This window comes from Dromiciops gliroides, chromosome 3, assembly GCF_019393635.1.
Source record: "Dromiciops gliroides isolate mDroGli1 chromosome 3, mDroGli1.pri, whole genome shotgun sequence".
Lineage (NCBI taxonomy): Eukaryota > Metazoa > Chordata > Mammalia > Microbiotheria > Microbiotheriidae > Dromiciops > Dromiciops gliroides.
The window spans coordinates 276,209,054-276,231,011 of record NC_057863.1 but is presented as its reverse complement, the minus strand read 5'-3'; the positions used below and the strand labels follow the sequence as shown (position 1 = coordinate 276,231,011).

Here is a 21,958-nt window from a genome sequence, read left to right as displayed (position 1 = left end):
GAAATCCCCTGGGATTTGAAACGAGCTGATGTACTTCAGTCATTACCCAGGCTGTGGAGTAAGGTAGGATCACTTCTTCAAAACCGGCCAGGGAAATTCTCAAAAGGAGAGGTAACAAACAGAATTTTAATAGCAGTGAATAGCAGACCTTACCATTTCTTCCTTCCCATTGAAAAGGATGAAAATATGACTGGTTGAACTTTTTTTGTCTGTTTGTTTTGTTTTTGAGGCAATTGGGATTAAGTGACTTGCCCAGGATGACACAGCTAGTAAGCCTTTGAAGCCAGATTTGAACTCAGGTCCTCCTGACTCCAAGGCTGGTGCTCTATCTATCCTCTGCATCACCTAGCAGCCCCACTGGTTGAACATTTGCACCAGTACATATTTATGACTTGGGAGGCCCAGAGTGATCCTAAATTGTTCTAGAGGAAACAGAGAAGACCTTGAAGTCCCTTGAGTACTTTAGGCAGTGGTGGTAGGGCCAGACTGAACCATCTGCAGATGTCAAATTTCTTGGGTCAATCAATCAATAAACAAAATTTATTAAATTTTCTCTGTGTTAGGAACCATGCTAAATGCTGGAAATATAAATAAAAGAAAAAGGTAAAACAGTTCCTCCCCTCAAAGAGCTTATAGTGTAATAGGGAAGATAACACATAAAGGAAACTGAAAAGAGACAAGGAAAAGGAGAAGAAAATATTCTGCTTGGGGGCATAATGGAAAAGTTCAGAGGAGTGCAATCTAGACTATAATGAAAATATGGCTGTCCTGGAGGCCTCCTCAAATGGAAGTTCTGGGAGGAGCTTTCTGCCCTCCAAGCTAAGGAGGGTCGCCAGGGACAGAGGGTACAGCTGAGATAGGAGCCTGTGAGTTTCAGGGCTTTCAGTGTGAGCATTTCTAATTCAGAAGTAGGCAAGCACTATGAATCAGGGCATGCTTGTTCATTTTCTAGACTTAAGAAAGTGATAGATAAAATGTTAATAATGTAGATTAAACTTAAGATTCTGTCCTGCATGCATTACTTTCCCCCCCTAGAGAGCTGGTTGTTAAACATTTACTAGCATACCTCTGACTTCGGAATTCAATAAGTGACCCCAAACTTTTAACATGTCTTCCAATTATTGAGGCTAGATCACAATATGATTGACCTCAAGACAGTTATAGACTGATATATTTCCCACTGATCCCTAAATTTATCTTATTCTAAGATGGTTCCAGTGTCTCCTATAACTGATCTAGGTCTGGAGCTTTAAAAAAGCTGGTAGAAGGAGCAGCTAGGTGGCTCAGTAGATAAAGCACTGGCCCCGGATTCAGGAGGACCTGAGTTCAAATGTGACCTCAGACACTTGACACTTAACTAGCTGTGTGATTCTGGGCAAGTCACTTAACTCTCATTGCCCTGCCCAAACCCCCCCCCCCCCAAACCCAAAAACCCCAAACCAAAAACAAACAAAAAAACCTGGTAGAGTTATTGACATCCAGGGGGCAATGAGTGAATAACTAGCTAAATGTAGAGCAGGAATAGGCACAGCACATGTCACTTTTGATCTTTTGATGAGGGGAGAATGCATATGAGAGATGGGGTTGGAGCCTGGGGCATAATGTAAGAAATGAAGATCTGGATGGAATGTGTCACTTAAGATCCTAGGCAGGAAGAGATTAGCATAAGGGCATTGAAGACTTGAGAGATGAAAGGATTTTAAAAAGATGAGGGAAAAGTGGAAAAAAAAGGAGATGATAGGACCTCAAAACAAGCTCTCAGGATACTACATATTTCCCATCTAAAACTTTTGTTCAGTAGTTTCTAACTCTTTGTGATCCTATTTAAGATTTTTTGGCAAAGATACTGGAGTGGTTTGCCATTTCCTTCTCCAGCTTATTTTACAAATGAGAAACTGAGGTAAACAGGGTGAAGAGACTTGCCAAGGGTCACACAGTTGGTAAGTATCTAAGGCCAGATTTGAACTCAGGAAGAAGAGTCTTTCGGACTCCAGGCCAAGCACTTTATCTACTGTGCCACCTGGTTGCCCCGTATAAAACTGGAACACCACAATACTTAGGGAAAACTCATTCTGTTACAAGGTGTTGTCCTTACATGTATCTGATTGTAACCTCCTGACTTCTTGTTTAAAGAAAACAAAAACTGTACAGAAACAAAAGCGAATGAAGTGCGAAATCTACAGAGACAGAAGAACTTGGTTTAACTTATTTATCATTCATTTTCTAGTTTGTGGGCAAATAATTTAACTCCTCAAAATTTCAGTTTTCTCACATATAAAATGTGTACACTTGTGTGGGGTGGTTACAAATCTGAGAGACTTGTTGCCAGATACATATATAGATGATATAGATATTTAGGTATAGAGATATATGAATATGTTTGTATATATATATATATATATGGTACATGTAGATAGATGTATATATTTCTATCAATCATCTATCGATAACAAAATTTGGAGCAAAGGATTGATGTAGAAAGGTAGTCCTTGCCAAACCAGGTCCCTCTTTTTGATCCTTGTCTTTTATCCTCCTTTTCATTTAGTGAGAGACCCAAAGAAACTTGGGCTAAAGGAAAACTTAAGTGTCTCAGATCTCTTCAAGTCTTGTGGGTTTTTCCTTTGTCAGAGCCCCTTGAAGTACATATTTTAATATAATAAACATTTTTATTTATAGCTTTTGACTTCCATATTCTAGTCCTCATTCCCTCACCACTCTCTGAATTGGTAAGCAATCAGATATAGTCTATACATGTGTAATTATATAAAACATTACCACATTGGTCACTTTATATAAGAAAAAGTTGAATAAGAGAAAAAAATGAAAACAAAGTGAAAAACAGCATGCTTCAGTCTGTGTTCAATCAATATCGGTTCTTTCTTGGGAGGTGGAGCATATATTTCGCCATTAGTCTTTTGGGATTGTCTTGGATTATATTGCTGAGAACAGTTAAGTCATTCACAGTTCTTCATCTAACAATATTGCTAGCATTATGCACAGTATTATCTTGGTTCTGCTCATGAAGTGTATTTTGTAGTACAAGATCTTAATAAGTAAATTGAATGATAGTTACAAGGAATTTCTAACCCTAAGTTAGATAGCTTTCTGAGACAGAGGACTGTAGTTCAAAACCAGACCCAGAAGTTTTCTTGGACAAATTAAACCCTACCTAGATGGCTAGCTGTTTTATTTTCTAAAAGAACTTTGTCCCTAGAGATGAAGATCCTCTCTCAGGGGAGAAAATCCATTTACAACCTTTCTCTTATGGGGAGAAAAGTAGCTGAAGGTTTTTACCTAGATAGGTACTGGGTATATGAGGGGCCTACCTCCCAGAAGAGCTAAAGCTCAAGCCTTTGGGTTCTAAGCTAAAAGAGAGATGATAGAACCTACTGTTATTATAATGGGGAAAAAGTAGCTTCTCAGCTGAGAACTATAGCTGAAGCCAGAAGCTCAAAGAAGAGAAATACTCCATAATTACATGCTCCCAATAAGAATGTGATGTCCTTGTAGTCAGGTGCTGTTTTTGCCTTCCCTTGTATCCCTTGCACTTACAGAAGGCCTGTTACATAGGGAATGCTTAATAAGTGCTTCTTGACTTGCCAAATGGAGCAATGCATGATAGTGATTATAAGACTAGTGGAATACCACCCAACACTAGCCTGTTGCTAGGTGGAGAGTACTTGCCATGTGACACCCATGATTGTGGGCCCAGTAGGAGCAATATAATGACATCATCAGTGGCATCAGCAACCTCAGTGTCAGACTATGAACTGCTCCACCATTCATGGACCCTGATCACATATCTAGGTGATCTGTCCTTCCACATACACACATTTTCCTCAGAACATGCAATACCACATATTTTCCCTAAGTATTGTGGTATTCCAGTTTTATACAGGGCAACCAGGTGGCACAGTGGATTAAGTGCTTGGCCTGGAGTAAGGAAGACTCTTTCTTCCTGAGTTTAAATCTTGCCTTAGATGCTTATCAACTGTGTAGCCCTGGACAAGTCTCTTCACACTGTTTGCCTTAGTTTCTCATCTGTAAAATAAGATGGAGAAGGAAATGACAAACCACTGCATTATCTTTGCCAAGAAAACCTTAAATAGGATCACAAAGTTAGAAACTACTGAACAAAAGTTTTAGATGGGAAATGTGCTATTGCTACTTTTCTTACCTTTCTATTTCATTAAATGCTTTTGTTAATTGTATCCTGAGCAGCAAAGGTAAACACATCAGTAATGTAATTTCTGAGTGGATGTGTGTCCCAGACTGCTTTGATTCTTGAGTGGATGGGGGGGGGGTGTCCATGTATGAGTGGAGGGTACCTCAGGTACTCCACTTTTACTACTATAACCCCTTCCCTCTATTTGCTTTTTGCAAACCTTAAAGAAATATATCAATGTAAGCTATTATTGGTCTTCAAGAGAATTTCCTGAGGTCATTGTTTCCCCATCTTTGCTCCAGATCTGTCGAAGTATGTTTTCATCTGCCCAGAGATATCCCAATGTTGCCACTTTAATTAACCACTGGAACTGATTGCCTACATGGACTTCAGAAAGACTGGTTCTCTGAATTCTTTGCTGATTCTGCGCTGGAAAAAAAGAGATAGGTGTGGCCTTAGGGAGTCACTGAAGCATGTTCAGAAGTATCATTGTTTAGTACTTGCCACATAAAGACATCCTCTTGGATGTAAGGGCAAAATTTCAAGAGGAAAATGGTTTCTTCTTGAAGCAGTCTAGAATTATAAAACACTGAATCACATTCAAACAAACAAACAAACAAAACACCATAAAACCTCCTGGCCAAATGTCTTAATCTTAAAATAGCTTCTTTCTGCTAAGATGTTTAAAGTGTTTCATCAAGAATCTATTCATTTTCTCCCTACACCACATCTTCACTAGGGAGAAAGAATCATTAATAATTGGTCTTCCCAGCTTGAAGATGGAGATGAGGGAAAGAGAAGCAAATCAGCCTATAGCACTGAGAGGCAAACCTGTCAGTAGTATCCTTGTCTCATTTCTTCTTTAGCTGAACTCCACTCAATTCACCTATCGACACATAGGTGGAAATCTACTCCACCTATATGTCTATAGGTTTAATATCACCTTTCCTAGGAACCCTGATACCATCCGCATTTTAAAAATTCAGTTATTCATAGAAATAGTCCTCAATTTTAGGTCACCTCTATCATCTTGAACTGTGAAATTTTGGTTTTTGATCATACCTTTCTATCTTATTATCTCTTTCTCTTTTTGTCTCTGTCTCTCTCTTTCTGTCTCTGTCTCTGTGGGTCTGTCTCTGTTTCTCTGTTTCTTTGTCTCTGTCTCTCTTTGTCTCTCTGTCCCTCTCTGTGTGTTTCTGTCTCTGTGGATCTGTCTATCTCTCTGTAAGTCTGTCTGTCTGTCTTTGCCTTCCTCCTCCTAAATCTTTACTTAGATCCAATCCAAACCTCTAACTCTTCCATCCCTCTTTTTCTTCCTATTTATCTCTCCTGCTCTGGTCTTACTTGTCTCCCTTTATAGTCCTAACTGTATGGCTAATTAATTTAACTCTACATGTTTTTTTCTATCTTTCACTCCCTTGCCCTTTTGTCTTACTGTCATTCACATCCTGTTGAGTCTGAACCCTGGTTCATCCCACCTACTCCTTTGACTTATTCATTCATATTCCTGGCTGGACTATTGCTGTACAGACCTCATTTGTCTCCATTTTCTACTTTCTCTTCTCTAATACATTCTCTATAAGAAGTGGGGACAAACTCAAATAGACAGGGCCACTTAACTATATATAAAGATCTCTGCAGGCTGCATATTAACACAGAAAACCACAAGTTATCATTATCTATGTTTTATTGTACTTCCCAATTACATTTCAATCTGGCCCAGGAGCATTTGGAATGTTTAGAGCCACTTTCTGAGGCACCACATTTAGCACCACAGCCCCATGGCATTGGGGAAATAATTTTCTTAAGTCCAAGTTTGTCCAAGTCAAAAATTTCCACTGACATCGCACTGCTTACTGGATAAAATGCACACTCATTGTCTTGCCATTAAAGCTCCCTTCAGATTGAATCTCACCTATTTTTCATTCTTATTTAATGCAACTCCCCTTCCTGAAGTCTACATAGACAAAGTGAAGCACTAGCTGTACCCCAAAGTTGACACTCCACATGCCACCTTCATGCATTTGTAAAATCCATCTCCTATGTCTAGGATACTTTCCTTCCTCATCTCTGTCTCTCAATATACTCGTCACTTCCATACTCAGTTTAGGCACTAACTCTTCTGTGAAATTTTCTTTTATTCTTCCATCCACAGTTATTTTCTTACCCTCTTGGATTTTTCTTGCATTGTATTTTTTTTTGTGTGTATATGTTTTATTTGCCCAGTAGAATATTAGCTCCTAAGGGCAGAGTTTATTTTTTGCTTTGTCTTTTGTAAAGTTGATATCTGTAATAGGCTAAAATTCTAGCTAGACTGTCTAAAAATCTAATGAGTGGTTGCCATAAATTATAAGCTTTAGCAAGAGTTTAGACTTTTAAGTATTATTAAGGAGCATAAGAATTTGGTGAGGAGAGAGAAAGAGGCCAAGTTTCCTTCATCTTTCTATCTAAGGGAGCCGGCATCTCTGCTCTAGCCAAGCTGAGGTCCCGGGCAAAAAAAGAGCCCCTTGCCCCTTCTTTATCCCAGAAGCCCCCTGTGAAAATGGAAACAGGGCCGTACACACACACACACACACACACACACACACACACACACACACACACACACAAGCTAATTGGCTGGTAGCTTTGATTGACAGTACCCAAAAGCAAACATCGCTTCCTGACACCAAGGCAACATTATCCTCAGTCCAGAGCTCACAAAATGTTCCTCCCAGCAGGGGGCATTATTCCAACTCTCACACTTTATATACCTACCACTACATATAATGCCTTGCACATAGCAGGTGGTTAATAAATGCTTGTTTTGGGCCAGCTAGGTGGCGCAGTGGATAAAGCACTGGCCCAGGATTCAGGAGGACCTGAGTTCAAATCCAGCCTCAGACACTTGACACTTACTGGCTGTGTGACCCTGGGCAAGTCACTTAACCCCCACTGCCCTGCAAAAAAAAAAAAAGTTTTATTCTTTTTGTATGTGTGTGTGAGGCAATGGGAGTTAAGTGACTTGCCCAGGGTCACACAGCCAGTAAGTGTCAAGTGTCTGAGGCTGGATTTGAACTCAGGTCCTCCTGACTCAAGGGCCGGTGCTCTATCCACTGTGCCACCTATCTGCCCCTTGACTGATTCTTTTGTATGATGAAAATGCATTTCATAGATACTAAATGATTTTCTCAAGGACACATTACTAGGAAGTAATAGAACCAGAATTCTCTCATAAGTAAAATATCTTCTTGATTCTTCCCTGCTGCCTGTTCTGTCTAACCTATTCCCTTTGAGCAAGGTTACGCAATACATTTTATCAAATTGAAGATTGTTCTTTCAACAATCTCAAGGTCAATCTCAAAGCCAGCCTCTGGATCTGTGGTTACTTCTCTGATTGGATCTTCATAAATTAATGGGGTCTTCTCCATAAGACCCTTGGCCATAATTTTAAACCTGCTAGATTATTTCCTAATATAACACTTCATTTATAGATAGAGTCTATTCTAAGTATATAAGTATTGCATTCTACCAAATAACATAGTTATCCTAGCATCAGGCAGATGCAAAAAAAGATACTTATTTCATTTGTCAGGTGATTGAACAGTAGTAGTGTGTTATAGAAATTACTGGGGAGATAGGCTGGGTTTTCTAAAATATTGGAGGTGCAGACTGGGTTTTTTAAAAAATATTCCTACGTATAAATTAATGGCTATCTTACCAGTTTAGTCAGTATTTATTATTAAAGCACATTAAATATTACTAAAGAATTGACTGGCATTTAACACAAGCAGAACCCCCCCACCCCCAATCACCATATTGTCTCTCAGAGAACACCTGGCCACAAGCAGAGTTCAGAAGCCCTACATTATCTGAAGTGGAGAGTGCTCACCAAACAACTGCAGGTCCAGACCAAAAGTGAAATCCAAGATGGTGCTGGCCAGGAGCCTCCTGTGTTCCTGACTTTTATCCTTTTTTGGTAGAGACAGGTTGCTATACATTGATCAAAGCGAGTTGGTCAGCATCTTTCAATTCCATTGATTAACTTTACTTGTGGGTGGTCCATATTAAAATTAGCTCTATTGTTATGTCCTGCATAGGATTAGGCTTTAAGTTTAGCTGAACCTTCTGAAGGAAGGGTGAAGAGAAGAAGGATCCCCCAAAACCCCATGATTAATAATTATTTTCTCACAGTAGATAGAGCACTGAACTTGGAGTTGCGAAGACCTCTATTTAAATACCATATCAGACACTTACTAGCTGTGTGACCTTGGACAAATAAATCACTTAATCTCAGTTTCCTCAACTATAAAATGGAGATAATAATAGTACTTATTGCCCAAGTTTGGGGTGAAGATCAAATGAAATATCATTTATAAAACTTTTAGTATAGTATGTAGTAGGTAGTAGGTACTATATAAATGCAAGGGCAGCCAGGTGGCTGGAGTAAGGAAGACCCGAATTCAAATGTGGTCTCAGTTACTAGCTATGTGACCCTAGGCAAGTCACTTAACCCTGTTTTCCTCCATTTCCTAATCTGTAAAATAAACTGGAGAAGAAAATGGCAAATCACTTTAGTATCTTTGCCAAGAAAACCCCAAATGTGCTCCCAAACAGTTAGATGCAACTGAAAACATAAATGCTAGCTATTTTTATTATATATTACCCCTTTTTACTCATTCTTTTAATTGTAATAGAATTCTAGGCTGAGAAAGAATTAGATTTTAAGAATCCTATATAAGGACTAAAGAATTCAGCATCACAAGGCAAGGGAAATGCTTCTACTTTCCTTTGGGTATCTCAGCTCGTATTGTCAAAAATTGAGGTACTACTGAATAATCTAATGAAGTTTAGGACAGGTGGCCTGTTGGCATTTAGAAAAAATCAACTTGAGGGAGATAGATGCTTCCCTTTTAAAATTATCTCCTATTTATCTTTGCTTTCTATATATTTGTTTGCATGCTTTCTACCCCATTAGAATGTAAATTCCTTGAGGACAGGGACTGTCTTTTGCCTCTTTTTGGTTTACTAGTGCTTAGTTAGCACAGTGCCTGGCATATAATAGGAACTTTATAAATGCTTATTGATTCATTTTTGAGATATACAGAATAGATACTAAGTTAATATGATAGAAAAAGGGAGTTGGCACCATTTTGGAAGTTGTTTTTGGCAGTAAAAGCAGAGCCAGAAATTGCCTTTCATAAATAGGTCAAATAATACACAAATATGTTGGATAACATATAAGAGTATTATTACTTGTCTTCCCTTCCTTTCAGTTGGAAGTTCAGAGGGTACTATATACAGACAATCAGGCAGCTCCATTATGTCAGGGTTCCATTTTCTTTTGTCCCTCATACTCAAATATGTAAAAAAAAAATCTTAAAATGTATCTGTTTAATTGAATCTGGGCCCAATACTCTATATGGACTCAGCTTATCACCCCCGTACCTTATAGAATCATTCAACTGGGTATGTGTTTAATATGGCACTGAATTCTCTTTGTAATTCACCTCCGTTTGCTAGAAATTTTCTTTATGTTCAAAACAACAGAATTTAATTTTTATCATGGTACCAGAGGGCAGAAAATGCAGAGATCACAAATGGAAATAAGCACATCCATTAAGTTCCAAGGTCATTCATTCTTTTATAGATCTCACTCAATACCTACATATTGCCTCCATGTTAATATGAAAGTGGGCAGAGTAAAAATAGCTCAGAATGTCACATTGTAGTTCAAGTTGACAATTGTAGCAGCTAGGAAGTAAGAATGATAGCTTTTCCACAACCTACACATCTCTCCCTCCTCATTGGATATAAAGATCAAAGTAAAGGGGCCAGCTGAGTGTCAGTGACATAGTAGAAAGTGAGAGGTGAATGGCCAGTAACTTTTGCCTAGATCCAACAGGTCAGGATTCTGAGAAGAAGCAGAGTAAATGGACATCTCAGGAGGAAGATGAAACGCTGAAGCAGAAATCAGGTGCAAAATTCATCAAATAAGGTGCGAAGTAAAATCAGATGGCACAAAGAAAGGGAGAAAGCCGTGGATAGCTGAGTTATAAGTCAAAGATCAGTAAAAAGCTAAAATTACAAGATACCTCCCATCAACACTTCCATTCCTTGCCTTAACACACACAGCATAGTTACTTGTGCGGGATATCATAGTGGGGATTCCCAGTTACAAACCATAATTCTGCTTTCAAATTAGTTCTATTGTGATTTCCTCTTAAAATAATCTAACCATAGGATCAGAATCTCTGAGTTGTGAGATGAATGAAAAACTAAAGATACAGAGTCTTGGAGTAATTATTAACCAATTTTTATTAACCTAGCTGACAATCAATAAATTGATGGTCAGAGGTTTCTCTCCATAACCAAAGACCCAACCATGGATATCACCAGATACTTAAATACCTTTAGAAAAGGAGATGCCCCTGACAGGTGTAAATTAATCCTGATCAATGAACAATTAATGAGGGGGTGGAAATAATGAAAAGTTGGGCTAAAAGTCTTCATCTCCTCCTCCTGAGAATGTGCTTTGATCTTGAGACTCAGCCACCTTCAGCAATCTGGACAAAGGAATCCATCTCTACCCAGAGCACTTGGGTTGATTTTCTCTTTCATGAGCTTGGTTCCCCAAGACTCCAATGGAGGGGTGCAAGGGCACGGGTTTATTTCCCAAGGGCAAGAATGCACCTAGATTAGATCCTCTTTACACTATAAACAAAGGTCTCCTAGTTGGGTGAGGTCCACCCAAGATCAAGGAGCAAGTACCCCAAGGATTAGACCAATCTCATCTATCAGTCTTGTCCTTCAGAGACTAGCTGAATGACTTATAGGGGCTGGTCTCTGAATAGAAAAATAATCACTTCTCTCAGTTGGAATAAGTCAAGGTCACCTAAATAAAATGTAACTATGAATTCTCCCTACAGTATCCCGTACTAGTAGCCTTGCTTCATGTTGTTAAGGCAGGGAAGGGAAGTATTGACTGGAGGTAGAGTGAAAGTTCTTCAATCCTTAAAAAGTTTTATTTTTATTGTAAACAATAACAAAAATATATTTTAGTATACAAAGAAAAAACATGAGGATACTTGCTCATTGTTTGGGTTTGGAAGGCTCAGAATAAATGTAAATACATATTAGTATATATATATATATATGTTTTCATAGGTTTTTCTTACTCTATCTCTCCATTTCCTACAGAATAATAATAATAATAATATTATTATATTGTATCTATATATTATTATTTATTCAGTCATTCCTCAATTGATGAGCACCCATTTTGTTTACAATTCTTTGCTATGACAAAAAAGTGGTTTTATAAGTATTTTTGCATGCAAGAATAAATATGTTCCCATAGGTATTTGACTTTTTTGAGATCTGTGCTGAATAGTAGTATCACTGATTTAAAAAGTAGGTAACTCTGGGGAATGGAGTGGCAATGGAGTTTAAAATTGCTTTGCAAAATAGTTGGATACTTCACAACTCCACCAACAATATATATGGTCCTGTCTTTCATAGGCCTCCAGCAATTGATATTTTGCTTTTATTTTAATCTTGATCAATCTGATGGGTATTGAATAGAACCTCAAAATTATTTAAATTTGCATTTCTTATGCTATTAGTAATTTGGATCATTTTTTAATATAATTGTTTGTAATTTGTGTTTCTTCATTTAAAAATGGCTTAATCATATCCTTTGACCAATTACCTGATGGAGATTGGCTCTTATTCTTACATAGTTTTATTAGTTTTTAGGTATCTTATATATTAGACCTTTATAGAAATTTTCTTTAAAATTATTTTCCAAATTAATTTTTTCTTGTGAAAAATCTTTTAAATTTTATATAATCCAAATTGTCTTTTTTACCTGGAATAATCACCTTTGTCCCTTCTTTACATTAAAACTTCTCTAGCTATACTTGTGAAAGGTATCCCCTTCACTTCTTTTACATACTATCATTTATACATAATATGTCTTTTCCCATTTCAGACCCAGATCACAGATCTCACCTTTTCCTCCTCTCCTTTTAAGTCCCTCTTAATAATTAGCCTACCCTAATTTATATTTATTTTGCTTGAGACTATTCTATCCTCTCCATTTCTATCCTCTTTCACAAATACCCCCTTTCCCTTTCCTTTTTCCTTTCCCTATACTTGCCTATTGCTCTCTGGTTATAAAGTATTTCAACACTAAACATTTTGTGTATTTCACACTCTTTTGCTTGGTTCAGATAAAAATGAACTTCATGAGTTGCCTACTAACCCCGCCCCCTACCATATTTATATGTGATTATGGCATAACCCAATTATGAGAAATAGTGTTTCCCTTTTCTTTCTGAATTCTTCACTGGTATATTACTTTTGTTCTCCCTTTTCTTTACTCTCTTAAAACAACCAAAACAGCAAAAAAAAATCAACAACAACAAAAAATGCCCATTCAGTTAGTTTTACTTTGTTTTCTCTTTGACTGTTATAGATGGTTGATTTCTGAAAGGACAAATTTTCCCTTCTGTTTTTAAGTAGAACATACTTTCTTAAAACTAAACTCAATGACTAGAACTAGAGAAGACACCAAAAAATAACACTTAGTATAATGTGGAATGAGATTACCATAATACTAGGGATATAGCTCTCTCCATTATTATCCATTTAGCTTGAGTTTCCATACATGGAGAAAGGTCATATACTTTCCCCATTTTCCCATTGCCTTAAGCACTTTTCTTTTTTTCTTTTTTTCTTTTTTTTGTGAGTCAATTGGGGTTAAGTGACTTGCCTAGGGTCACACAGCTAGTAAGTGTCAAGTGTCTGAGGTCAGATTTGAACTCAGGTCCTCACGAATACAGGACTGGTGCTCTATCCACTGCACAACCTAGCTGCCCCTGCCTTAAGCAATTTTCAAAAGAAAAACCAGAAACTAAGAAGGGTCCATTTGAAAAAAAAGTGGCAAAAATAGTTAATAACCAGAGAAATATAAATGAAAAATTCTGATTTAGTCACCTTTAATCCACTAAATTGACAAAAAAGAAAAAAGATGAGAAAAATCAATGTTGGTAAAGCCCTAGGAAAAGAACATTCTAAATTATTGCTTGTGGAGTTGTGAATTGATCCAAACATTTTGGAAACAGCATGGAAGTATAACAGGAACTTTATGAAATAGTTTATTCTCTTTGATCCAGCAATTTTATAAGTAGGTTTATATTCTAAGAAGGCTGCTGACAAGAAGAAAAAGACCTTTCTGTGAGAAAAATATTCATACCAGTATTATTCATAATGGCAAAAAAATTTAAACAAACTTTGTGTCCAACAATTGAGGAATTGCTGAACAAATTGTGGTTTGTGTATATGTATGTGTGTGCAAAGGGATATTATTGCAGAAAGAATAACTAAAAATGAAGAATTCAAGGAATATGTAGAGTAATGTAGAGTGAAAAAAGGAGAACTGAAAGAACTACATATACAAAGAAATACATGTCTACAAAGAGGTAAATGAAAACATCCTTAAGTGGTGTGTTGATTAAAATCTAAATTGTGGGTTCTAATCTGCCCCCCGCCAGTTTTTTTGGGGGGGGAAGCTGGCTAAAATTACTGATAAATTCAGCAAGAGTTTAGGCTTATAAGGATTCATTAAAATATATTATAAGTTAGTGAAGAGAGAGAGAGAGAGAGAGAGAGAGAGAGAGAGAGAGAGAGAGAGAAAGAGAGAGAGAACAGATTCCTCATAGCATGGAAAATCCTAGCTTGAATCTATTTGGTATAGCCAGAGAGAAAGAAACCTTTTCTTTTCCTTGCAGCCCACGTGAAATCCCTCACCATGCCAAAAGTCCTGAACAACCAGGGGTGCCCTCCTTTTTCTCCCATCTGCTGCCATGCCGATTCCTCCACGAAAAAGAGAGACAGAGGCAGCATGCTAGCTTCCACTTCCTAGTTCCTCTCTTGCTCCCCGAAAAGGGGAGGTACTTCCAGCTGATTGGTTGAGAGTGGTCTCTTGCTGATGTCAGTAGCATACTGCCTCTGAGAACAACACATCACTCAGGGCCAGCCAAGTGTGGTTTCCATCCAATCACCCTTAAGTAGGTACTTAGTTTCTCAGTCTCACCCAATTCAAACAATACTAAATCAATCCTCAGGTGGGACCCCTGGGCATCTGCCAAATCTTATTATTTTATCACAGTGGTAACACAACTTTGGTTAAATGGAAATGGATGTTATTTGTAATATATTCAGTTAATTCACATATGTTTCCTTTCTTTGAAAGGGATAGAGACTGCACCTGTAATTTCAATGATATGGGGAATGTCCAGTTGAACAAATCAACCAATGTAAGCCAATATCTTCTCTGAAACTTGCAGTATTAGAGAGTTGTTTAGGGAGTTGAGGGGATGAATGACTCGCTTAGGCTCACATAGCCAATATGTGACACAAGCAGGACTTACTGGATACAAGATCAGCTTTCCATCCACTATAATACATTATCTTTTTCTCATCCCATCTCCTCCCCTCCCCTTCTTTCCTCTCCTCTCTTTTCCTCTCTCTCTCTCTCTGTCTCTGTCTATGCCTTTACTTAAACTTTGATGTCTAAACCATTTTCCTCAGATATACTTTTGTCAAAGGTCAAAGACCCTTGTGGTCAGGGGTTCACAGATCCTTGCCAATTTATAGAACAAAAAAGGTGGATATCAGATGATGAGAACCACTCTGCCTCCAAACTGGCTCCACAAATACAACCCTCTTTCTTATTCTTCTTTGTATATTCAAGTGTTTGTTAGTTGATTAAATTAACATTTTTAAATGAACATCCTTGAAATAGATGATCTCTATTATGAGAATTCTGCTGCAATGCACCTGTATGTTCAGACTTTCTCAGTCCCAGCATTTTTGACAGCTGCCTCTGCACCTTGGATTTCTGGAATAGGCATGGCTTTACACCATATGTATTTCATTCTGTTTGCTTTTAGAAGTCTCTGTACCTGGGAAGAAGGAGGTTCCTCTTTGGTAGCTTTGTGCCAATGACACAGACAAATTGTCTCAGAAAGAGGAATGTTGATCCATCATCTTTTTCATGAAGCAGTGGGGTATGTCAGCTACAGCTACTCCTGAATTTTAAAGCATATCTATTTCAATGTGATGTTATCAATATGTATATTCTTTCTCTAGTGTAAGATACTGGCAAAAGACAAGCTAGTCTATCCCTTCTTCCTTAGCCATGACCTCAATCTGTCTTTCATCAAATATCTAACAATATACTAGAGGGCTTCCCATAGACCTTTTAAAATTCCACAGGTACCAACAAAATGCTTTGGATATCCATCTCTTATCCTTTGCTCTTGCTACAGGACCAAACCATCTTTTTCTTAATATACATTTCTGAGAAGATATCTTTTTTGCCACTTTTTGCTCATAAGTCATCATTGGCCATACACCACAGCCTACTTACACCTGTCATATTTTTCTCTTCATTTAGGTTTATTTATACTTGTCATTTATTTACCTCTTTTTTCCAATTCATCTTCACCCCTTTATGCTTCTCCATCATGCCACCAGAAACCTCATCATCCTATGAGATCAGATCTACCTTGGTATTCACACCTCCTCTGTTCTCTCTAATTGGAAGGTGGCTTTGGGAGCTATTCTTGAAACCTTCATTTAAGGAAGGTTTTCAGACCAGTTATCTCTTCATTTCCTACCTGGCTGTATTCTCTTGAACTTCCTTATCATTCCTTCATGCTGAACATCTTCCCACCTCCTATTCCTACTTTTCAGCTTCCTTTTGTTAGTTATCTTCTCTCATTAGATTCTTTTTTTTTTTTTTTTAGTGAGGCAATTGGGGTTAAGTGACTTGCCCAGGGTCACACAGCTAGTAAGTGTTAAGTGTCCAAGGCCGGATTTGAACTCAGGTACTCCTGATTCCAGGGCCAGTGCTCTATCCACTGCACCACCTACCTGCCCCTCTCTCATTAGATTCTAAGCTTCTTGAGGAAAGGGATTCTATATGTGAGTATGCCTGTCTCTTTGTATGTTTGTCTCTCTGTCTGTCCCTCTGTCTGTCTCTCTTGCCATATTTGTATAACCAGCACTTAGCATAGTAGCTGGCACATAGTAGGTGCTTAAGTCAGTCAACAAACATTTAATTGCTCCAGACACTGTGCTAAATACTGGGGATATAAAAAGAAAAAAAAATTAAAATTAAAAATCCTCCCTTCAAAGAGCTTATTATCTAATGGGAAATACAACAAGTAAGCAAATGTGTACAAACAGGCTATATATAGGATAAATAGGAAATAATCACAGAGAAAAGGCCCTAAAATTAAGAAGGGTTGGGAAAGGATTCCTTTAGTGGATGGAATTTTAGTAAAAACAGAGGATGCCAGGAAAGACAGTAGGTAGAAAGAAAACATTAATAAATGTTCATTGATTATCCAAATCTTGATTCCTTTAAAGATTGTGATTTTCCATGAATCATGGCTATACAACAATAGCAGAAATAAGTATTTGAATTAAAAATATAGCTTTATGTGTTAGGGAGCAACTTGAGATAAGCTTGAAATTTCCCATTTGCAGTAGAGCCTCTTCTCTTCCTCCTATTCAATTCTGGGCCCAGTTGATTGTCCATCCACAGTATCTCTCGGATGTCTATGAGCTGCTAGATTTAATTCAAAGGGCTGCCTATTCAACCACATGCCATAGGCTGAACATCCTTCATCAGTTTTTGTTTTGTTTTGTTTTGTTTTGTTTGTTCACAGTTCCTGATTCTTTAACACAGGTCAGGGAGACCTACCTGCTAAGAGTTCTTTGCAACATAAAGTGGATCTTGTGTCATAAGGTATTGAAGATGAGCAGGAGTAGTGCCAGTAACCTTGGAGCAACAGCTAAGATAAGTGAACTGTTTGGAACAGTCACAAGTTCTTCATCATCAGTCAGGGTCATCTGTAGTTAGATAGCTAAGAAGTTACCCCCTGGCATGCTGCCTGTCCCAATGCCAGAATTATGACCAAGACTTTTCCTGCAGGTACCACTACCCTATAAGTAGTCCTAGGTTCACCGACCATAACATTCTTCCTCCTGGAAACACCCTGGGGAAAGAATAGCAAATTTCTATCCCTTTAGAAGCTTTTACTGAGATATTGTCTCTTTTGCAAGGGTTGAATAAGGGCTCTGCTTCATCTTCAGCTAGGAACTCAGGAATGCCATCAAGTCAGCTGAGGAATTCTCTTTCCTCTGGGTAAATATACATTTACTATACCCCAAAATAAAAACATCATTCTAAGAAGGATTGTATAAACCATCCTGGAAAAAAAGAGCCCTGCCAATTGAGGGTGTACCAGTACAATGGGCACCAATGCAATCCTTGGTATTTCTATCTCTTATAATTTTCTTTTGCTACATCACCCACCTTTTCTGATATTTCTGAGAGTATACTTTTTATGTTACTTTTTGTGCATAAAACATTGTTGGCTTAAGACAGTGGATTATTTATAACCATCTTGTTTTCCTATCATTTGCAATCTTAATTTCTTTGGGGATTGTAGTTTTCAATGAAATCTGGATTGTTTGCCAGGATATTTAACGTCTTCTGAGAGAGTAGAGACTTTGAGGCCTAGGCAACTCTGTAGCAGAGAAGGAATAAAGAGGTTCCAGAAATGGCCAGCCAGAACTGCATCCCAAAGCTATCCTTACTGGTTGTCTTCATGGAGACTGGATCCAAGAAATTTCTAGAGTAGAGGATTCTCTACCTTCCTAGGGCTGAATTCACTCATGCCCTGAGATGGTGTAAGTGGGCCAGTTTGCTAGTTAGGGATAGGATGAGGGTCATATGGGTCAGGTGGATTCTCTGATTGGCATAGAACCTAGTTGGGTAAGTTCTTAATTATGTAGATCGTTTTGTAGCTCACCCAGCAGAACATGGCCTCGTAAACTCTATATCCAGATTGACAATGGACCCACTGACCAACCTCTCACTTTCTTGTTAAGGCTTCAACCTGGTTTACATGGCCATATGAGTCTGTCACAGAAGAGCATGGTGAGGTTACTTGTGTGTACTTGAGATATCTAACAAGTCTGCAGGGATCAACTCTTCATGGGTGGGCTCTTAAGTGGGCACCAGGAAGCTTGCATTCTTTACACTTTATAAAGAACTTTTATTACCTCAATCCTATGACATACAGTACAAGTATTAGCCTTAATTATAGATAAGAACATTGAGTTTTAGAGAAGTTGAATATATTCTCTGTGATCATGGAACAGGTTCAGGTAAAGATCTGGGCCTAGAACCCAGGTCTCTGACTCAAAATCTAGTATCATTCCATATTTTCTTCATACAACTCTATTAAATAATAACCTCTTTTTTAAAATAGTGGTATTATTTGGCTAGACCAGGAATATAGTAGAGAAAAGGGATATCTTCCTGGCAAAGAATTTGCCGGAGTTTTTCATGATATTTACAGCAACATGATATTTATAGCACATTTTGTTGGATTCAAAACCTATTGTTCGAATTGGTTAACAAGGGAAGGTTCTAGTAATTTGCTATAGAACGCTTTGTCTTTATCCTGTTCAATATTTTTATCAATGACTTGGATGATTATATGAAACACATGCTTATCACATTTGTAGAAAAAGGGTGACTGGAAGGAATAGTTAAAATGCCAATATGAAGCAGAATTCAAATTTGTGCTGATAGACTGTGACAGTTGTTTTTAAAAAGCTAAAATTTTACAATGGAAAAAATAGATCTCCAAGCTCCCTTCCCATTCTAATTAACTGTGGTTCTAAGTAATAATGTTTTATACCTATCAATTAATTGCTCAATTTTAGTCTGGATGGAAGTCAATATGTCTTGATAAAAGTTTATCTGAAGATCATGGAGCCCACTCTACTAAGGAAAGGAAAGAGTACCTGTGATTATCCCCAGTTATGTGTATTAGACTATCTGTATTACAATGGAAGAGCTGTTAGGTGCTACAGTGGATAGAGTGCCAGGCCTGGAGTCAAGAAGAATCATTTTCCTGAGTTCAAATCTCTCCTCAGACACTTACTAACTGTATAACCCTTATCAAGTCACTTAATCCTGTTTACTTTGTTTTGCTAACCTAAAAAATGAGCTGGAGAAGGAAATGGCAAACTACTCCACTCTCTTGGCAAAGAAAACCCCAAATAGAGTCATGAAAGAGTTGGATATGACTGAAAAATGACTGAATGACAACAAAATACGGTGGAAAAAGTGTAACAGTAGTGATTGCTAGTATGAATTGGTGACCAAGCAGGCAGCTTGTCTCTTGGGATAGTAAAAAATGGAGGCAGGGATACTCTTCCCCTTTTGGTTGTGACTTTCTCTCTGGCCTCTTCCTCTTTGAATTGTAACTCTCCTTTCAACCTTTGCCATAGGAAAACAGCAGATGTCCACCTTGTTGTCAGGCCAACCAATTACTTCGCAGTCCCTGTTACTAATTTGCCTAGAGAAAAACTGGTAAAATATTATCTTTGTCTTGGGAAGTTGTGAGATGAATTGATAATTCTTTTCTACCTCTGACCCCTTGGCCAAAAATTGATCTCTGGCAAAAAATTAAATTAATATTTTCCTCTTTCCCTTTTCTTCCTCTAGGTTGCTATAAATCATCACTTTAAATGTTATACTTGAACAGTAATACACACAGTTTACAATGGAGATAGCTAACAGATTTATCACAAAGTAAAATTTAAACACACTATGAATAAACAAACTTTTAAGAAGCAAAGAAAAGCCCTCTGAGCTGTGGAGGGGAAGTGGGTGTGAGGGCACATTAGAATCAGATATTGTAGACTCAGTCTTTCCTTGTTCATCCTTCCTTCTGGAAAAGGACCAATGACACCAGCAGGGTGATGTCTTGACTTAAAAGTAAATAGGATTTAAGTAAGGTAGTGCTGTGCGAAGTTATGAGCCTCAAATTCTCCTTTAGAGTCATTGGAGTCCAGTAGCAAGACACAGGTCAAGACAACTGGCAATGGCCCTGATGTGACCTTGGCCTTTTTCAGCTAAGGTGTTTCCCAAGGCTCAATTTGTCTGAGGCAACACCCATTCAGTAGTTAAAGGCTGGGCAAGGATTGAGGCAAAAGATGGCCTCATTTGACTTCACAAAGGGATCAGTCATAATGGGAAGGGAAGACCCTCAGCATTTCTGGTTAGGACAGAAACAATTGCTATTTACATTTATTCTGAGCCTTCCAAACTCAAACAATGAGCAAGTGAGGCTTGGGCAGGCACCTATTATAGCCAATTTGTGAAAGCAAGAATATGTGGGTATAAAGGAATTGTTAAGTAGCTCCATTTGACTCAAGATTGGCTTTATCAAAGCCTGGTTTTCTAAAGGTGTATTTTGACAAATTGTAAATGACAAAAAATGTTAATTGTCCCTCTTCTTTCCAAAAAAACCCCAAACAAACAAACAATGATGGAATAAATAAATAGGGAGTGAAAAAGGCAAAGAGGAAGGAAGAAAAAAATGAAAAATGATAGGGTTCTATCTGATTTCCAAGTAGATTTCAGCAGCAAAAGATCCAGTATTCCTTAGGCATGATTTATTGATATTGCCTTGGTTTTGTTGTGCAATGCTGGTGACATCATGGTGGCATCCCCCTCACATTTCCATGGCAGCATGTCCTCCATAATTTTTACCTCTCTTACTCCTATGTGGTTTTTCTACTTTTCTTTCTCTTAAGATCTAAAGAATTGATAGGATGATCTGTTCAGGAAAAGTAGAGCTCTCTTCCAGGCCCAAGGTCCAGGCAAAATACCCCAGGCTAGGGATTAAAAGGGGGGAATACTGGGAGATTGCTGCTCCCAACCAGCAGATATCCATTTCTAGTGTCTAATTCTCCAGGTGATTCTTGAAGATACTCAAGTAATACAATCATGAAGCTAGACCTTGCAAGTACCAATTATGAAGTAGCTCTTATACAGAACTTATTTAGTTAAACTTCCTGGTTTGAACAAGATATATCAGAGTTGTTTAAACTTTCTGAGTGTTTGCTGGGCTTGAATTCAAATTATGAAATTAAAGATTTAGTTAAGCGGTTTAGCTGAATGGAGACAATAAGTATAGTTTCAAATATACAACAGAGATATGAGACCAATCTTCCCCAGATACAGCAATTAAATAGATATTTGTTTAAGCCTCTTTTCATAATAGCTACACTATTTTCACCATGCAGGATCCCAAAGTTAAAAATGGATAAAAAACAAAATGGTAGCCACAACTGATATAAAGAAAGTTGCATTTATTAGATTCTTTAAACAACTAGAAAAGATTGGACAATGAGTTTAGGAAGACCCAGTGATTCACTTTCTCTACTAATCAAAAGACAAAAGATTGTCATCAAAACATGACAAGAAAAAAAATAGAGCATGAAATGTCACTATGTGAGCAATAAAAAAGCAAAGACTTAAAATAAGATGAAGATACAAAGAGTAAAAAAGAAAAATTTAAGAACATGCTGCTAAAACACAATAGGAGATATTTCTGTTTCTAGACCACCCTTTGTAGCTAACCATAACCCATCTTTCTCTAAGGAACCTGATGAGATGTAGCATTTTATTTGGATGCCTGTGCAAGGATTCTAATTGAATGGACTTGAGAGTATGAATGGTGTTCTTTTTCCTAAGTAATAATAAAAATGTCATGTCAAGGAAAAACACTTCACTTCCACTCTCAGTCTCCAAATTCTGGTATGGTTATTTCAAGCAGGCAGCATAGGGTTCATTCACACCTAAGGCAATGGGACTTGCCTTTTAACACTGGAAGTAAGCTTGACAGAATTAGCCATGGTGTCATTTTGTAC

At 37.7% G+C, this 21,958-nt stretch overlaps 1 pseudogene; it reads left to right on the top strand.

Moving 5' to 3' along the window:
* LOC122747466 overlaps window positions 1–21,630 on the top strand; it is a 46,499-nt pseudogene extending 24,869 nt beyond the window's left edge.
* Window positions 21,631–21,958: the final 328 nt, after the last annotated feature.